The following is a 6,000-nucleotide window of genomic DNA, read 5'->3' as shown; positions in this document are numbered from 1 at the left end:
TAAGACCAATGTTTGCCATTGGATCATTCTCTGAATTTATGTGAAAGATGGCAGTTTTGTGTGTGTGTGTGTGTGTGATGGGTGAGGAACATGACTGAGTAGATTTATTTTGTTTCTTTTATTAATCAAGTATAACAATGTCTTTTCATATAAAAAGTGGATAATTTCTATTTTTATAACGAGTATAATTTAATTAGTTTTACTATATGAAATTATAGTTGAATGGGTATTGCATAAAAATTATAGTAATCGAGTTCTAATAACTATTAATAACAAATCACATTTTTCACATGTGCTTTAGTTATTGTGTGTAAAATATACACGTATATTATTATACAACTTGTGACATAGAATATGTATTCACTAAGTTTCAGATGCCACTACATATTTTATTTTATTTATATGAAATTCTTTTATAGTAGTTGGTGGTAGATAATATTCCTATACAATTAATCAATGGACAACAGGATCTTGATGGTTAGGTTTCTCTGTAGTTCGTAGAGTTGGCTACTGCGCCATGGTACCGTACGTTAAATTGTTTAATGGAGTAGCAGAGAAAAAACAACTAATTATGAAATTAATTAATTAGTATTTTTTTTGTTTTTTGAAAAGAAACCAAAGATTAAGATTATGAGATATCATCAAATACAATATCCCTAAGCCATCTAGGGAAATCCGTCGTCCAACACTCAGACTGAACGATGTTTCTAGCAAACTGGGCCACACTATGGGCAGCTCTATTAGCAGTTCGATACATATGAAAAACCCCCACAAGCATGTTCTCTCTAGCACAATTCAAAATCTCCCTAACATCATCAGGCAGGAACAGGTGTTCCTCCTCCGGGTTAGCCATCACCCTCGCCGCAGCAAGCGAGTCAGTGAAAATCTCCACCGGGAGCAGCTGATGCTCAATGCAAGCTATAATGCCATGAACAATAGCCATTATTTCCCCCAACATAGCATTTGAAGAAGGAGACGTCCTCTTGGAAACTGCAAGCATAAGGTTTCCGTCCCCATTCCTAATCACAATTCCCACTCCAAATTTGTTCTCCGCTGGACATAACAGGGCATCCACATCCACCCTAAAGCATCCTCGCTTCGGTCGATGCCATGTTTTAGCGCCAAGTTTTACCCCAATCACGTTTGGTGAAAGGAAAGAAGGACGTGCCTCCTGGAACTCCTCCCAATAAATTGCAATCTCCTCTTCCTTGGGTGGCTTCCTCCTCTCTTGTCCACCATGCAAAACTTGGCACTTAAACACCCAGATTTGCCAAAGCATCATACTCCAAAGCTCATATTCATCCCTTGCAAAAACATTCTTGATGGCCATAGCGATGTCAACCAAATTCAGACCCTCCATCTTGCAAATGGTTCTCCAGAAACGTGATTCCTTCCAGCTGTGTCTGATCAGTGGGCAAAAAATCAGACAGTGTTCAATTGAGTCCCACCTATCCCTGCAATGTCCACAAATGCCATCAGTAGGAACATGGTTTGTCTTCAAATTTGCCTTCGTCGGGATAATATTAGATAGTGCCCTCCAGAGGAAGACTTTAGCTTTAGGTGGAATGGTTAGGTTCCAAACCATTTGACTCCAAAACTTTTGATTAGGTGCACTTCTATATGGGTCAGCTTCGAAGAAACCAATCTCAAGCAAATATGCCGTTTTGACGGAGAAAAAGCCCCGAGGGTCCAATCTCCAGCAGATTTCATCGCAATCTCCATGCTCACCAATAGGGATTCGTCGGACCACTTCAGCCTCATGCGGCCACAGCAGCCGTTGAAGAGCAGCCTCGTTCCATTCTCTGTTAGGGCCAATAAGAGTCTCGACCTTTAAGGATGGTTGGTTGATAGTATTTCTTCCTTGAAGCAGGCCACCAATGGGACCGTCTGCCACCCAAGAATCATGTAACACTTCAATGTTTTTACCATTCCCGACCTTCCATCTTGACCCCTGCTTTATCAGATCTCTGCTCCACATGAGGGATCGCCAAATATATGACGCGTTGGACTTAACCGTAGCCTTCATTATATCTCCATCAGGGAAGTATCTGGCTCCAAACACTCGCGCAACAAGCGAATGAGGGTTTTTAAAATTAAGTGAACAAATAATTTAAGTGAATATCATTTTGAGCAAATAACACTAATTAATTGATCTAATTAGTATTTTTTTTGTTAGATCAATTAATTAGTGTTATTTGCTCAAAATGATATTCACTTAAATTATTTGTTTACAATCTATAAAATTAATTATTATTATTATTATTATACAATACTCATTAAATTAATAATATTGTTATTGTGCACTATTTTAAATCAAATAAAATATTTAAATTAATATATTTTTTTTGTTTCCAATTAATGTAACTCATAAATAATGACATTTTGATATATTTTTATATGATTTATAATTTTAAAAATAATAAAATATATCATGTCTCGTGAATCACAAATGTATCACATTAAGATGATGTGGACGTCATCGACTCATCGTTAACTAAAATTTGGTAGAGAATGATTAAACTGTGTTGTTAGCGTGCAATTGAACAAATAATTGAAATGTAGTATAATTTTTTAATCTTATCAATTTTTTTTTAGTTACACATACAACGACGCTATCGTGTTCATTCCAACCATGCCGACATCCATGTCATCTTTTTTTTTTAAGGGCATCCATGTCATCTTTAATCTTTTGGTCGAGGGAAAGAGTAGTGAAGATTCATTGCAAAAATTATAAAGATTTTATATTTATTTGCAATGTTTCGAAAGAGAAATTGAAATTGTATAAGGGATATAAGTTTGTAATTTATTTTATAATTAATTCGAAATAAAATGCTAAATTTTCCATTACTTACCAATATCTCAGTCACGGAATTTAATTAAATGAGTGGGCTAAATAATAAAATACTATTATCGATTGTCCACCAGCCAACGTTTGAGTTATATGTGTAGTCTTGTAACTACAGTTTCTGGGCTACTTTTTTAATTTTTATGCATTGTAGTGCAAGATTAAAAGGCTGAGAGAGAGGGCCAGCCCATATTTTAGATATCTAAGCCCATTTGTTATAATTTTGTTGTATCATTTTTATTTTTAAATTCAGCCCTTCTGCAAATGAGAAATAAAAATAGAAAATATACACATGTATTCTCTTCGTCCCTGAAAAAACTTTTTAAGAGGAACTGACACAGGTTTAAAAAAAATGTTATTGAATATATTGAGAGTAGAGAAAAAGTTATTGAATGTATTGAGAATGGTGAAAATGTATTATAGTAATTAGTATCGAGAATGATGAAAAAGTGAAAAAATAAGGGTAAATGAAGTATTATAAATGGTGTGATATATTTCAAAAGTATATACTTCCTCCATCCCATAAAAATATACATAGTATAAGCCGACACAGATTTTAAAAAATCCTGTAAAGTGTAGTGTGAGTGAAGAAAGAGTCTCACATTGATTGTGATGTTTAATGGGAGAATTATTAATATAAATAGACTATGCATATTTTTATGGGATGAACGAAAAAGAAAAACTATGCATATTTTTATGAAGAGTAATGCTAAACAGCCACATTGTGGCCACCCACAATTTACTTAAATAAAAAATAATTTAATTTATTTAACTTATTTTTAAAATAAAAATAAGATTTAGTTATTTTATCATATTCTCTACATTGTAATTATTTTTTTGTAATTTTTTGGTGACTTTTTTATTTTTATTAAAAAATAAATTAAAAATACAAAATACAAAAAAATTAAAAAAAATAAGTACAATAGTAACATAACTAAATCCTATTTTTATTTTAAAAAATAAATTAAATAAATCAAGATTTTTCTTATCTATATATAATATAAAAGACCAGTTCAACGGTCATAATTTCTCGGCAAATTTCCAGCAGTCATTTTTCCAAAATTTTAGCATATTTGAAAAAACGTGAACTTTAACAACAATTCAGCTTTTTTCTCAAAATTTCAAGCACCTTTGAAAAAATAAAATTACATAAAACGTGAATTACAATACTAATTCAGCAACCACACAAATAAAATTAATTCAAAATTTTCATCACTAAAGAAATGACAAGACAAGCAATTGAACAAATTTGTTTCACATAATAAGAAATTTCTTCATTCAAAATCTTGAATATGATTTTTCTTCTTCTTCGTAATAAAAGAGAAGATGATTTTCTAAATTGAAATATTGTTGATCTACTGAAGCAATTGAAACGATTGTGTATTGCATAAAGAACTTTTCTCGAATCTTCTTCTTTTTCTCCTATTAACTAAGAAAAAAATGTGCAAATTGAATAGAAGATAAATTCAGTAAAAGAAAAATAGAAGAAGAAGAAGAAGAAGAAGAAGAGGCGGTGCTACCTACATCTTCGATACTACTGCAACTGCTATTTCAACGCATTCACTCCAACGATCTGCGGCTATCGACGCATTTAACTTTACATAATTATGAAAATTATAATTTCACCACTGTTGTTTATGGGAATTAAAAAGAGAATGGTGAAATTATTTTACAAAAGAAGAAGAAAGAAGTAGGTGAAGAAAAAGAAAGAGACGAAACTGTAGGAAAAAAAATACCGCATAAAAGAAGAAGAGGATAATGTAGGCGGCGACTGTATTGAAAATGATAAAATAGTGTAGGGCTTTCACGGTTCCTTTTTCACGAGTATTGTTTTTGTTCATATTACTTGTATTTAATTATGGGCTTCTAATTCCTAATAAAAACAATGATGGGCTTCTAATAATGCTACATAAGTTGAATCAGAGTCCATAATTATTTTTCTTTTTTATAATGCCCAAAATTATTATGTTAGGCGTATGTCTTCTGTTTAATTTAATCAAAGATCTGCAATCTATATAATATATAAAAATGGCGTTTTTTCTTCTATTTTTTCCTCTCTTCTTCCGCCATCTTTTCCACTATTTTTTTTTTGTTTTTTATGTTTTAATTCTTTTGTAAACATTGTCAAATTTAATTAATGAAAAAAAATATTTAATATACATCTTAAATTTAACATATTATAAAAATCATCAAAAATAAATTTAAAATGAATAAATAATGAAAATGGTAAACATATTTTATTTTCTCTTTTTTTTATTAAAGTTTTATGACTTCTTATTTATATTTGTATATGAAAATATTCACTTATTTATTATGATGCATAATACTCTATAATAATAATGTGTAGTGCTAATTTTTATTATCAAATAATTTTTAAATTTATTTAATAAAAATAATTATCATTACGTTTTATATAAAATTTATATTTTAATTTTGTTTATTACTTATATTTATTTATTTATTTATTTAAATATATTTTTTAATTTCGATGTTCGTCGTGCATCGCACGAATAGTCGTAGTAGTTATACTAGTTTATGGGTGGTCACAATATGGCTGCATAGATTTATTATTTTATGAAATAGATGAAGTATATATTTTTCTATGAACATCTCAAAAAAGAAAAAATAGTAAATTCTTCCACGGACCAAAAGAGTATATAATACTATCAATAATTTGAAATGTGATATAGATACAAAACTTGCTATTGAAAATCTTAAATGGCAATCATTCAATCCACATGATCAGCCTAATAAAATCATTTGAAAATTAATGATGATAACCTCAACAAAATAATATAACAATGATTACATGTTATTAACATTTAAACTGTTCATTCTAAAAAAAAACATTTTAATTGTTTATATTTATATGAACACTCTGAAATTTCAGCATTATTCTACAAGATTTCTTAAGTGGGGCCTGTAACTCATAAATACTCGTATTTTTGTTTATATTTATATTTATATGAACATTATGAAATTTCAACATTATTCTACAAGATTTCTCAAGTGGCGCCTGTAACTCATAAATACTCATATTTTTTCTTGCCTTTTTCATAAATACTCATTTACGGTAGCCCTGTGATCATGAGAAATGAAAGCTCATTATTATTGTTGATGACCTTTTTCATAAGCCAGTTTATTTAGATAGCTTG

Source organism: Salvia miltiorrhiza, chromosome 1 (genome assembly GCF_028751815.1).
Source record: "Salvia miltiorrhiza cultivar Shanhuang (shh) chromosome 1, IMPLAD_Smil_shh, whole genome shotgun sequence".
NCBI lineage: Eukaryota > Viridiplantae > Streptophyta > Magnoliopsida > Lamiales > Lamiaceae > Salvia > Salvia miltiorrhiza.
Note: the sequence above shows the minus strand (reverse complement) of the source record.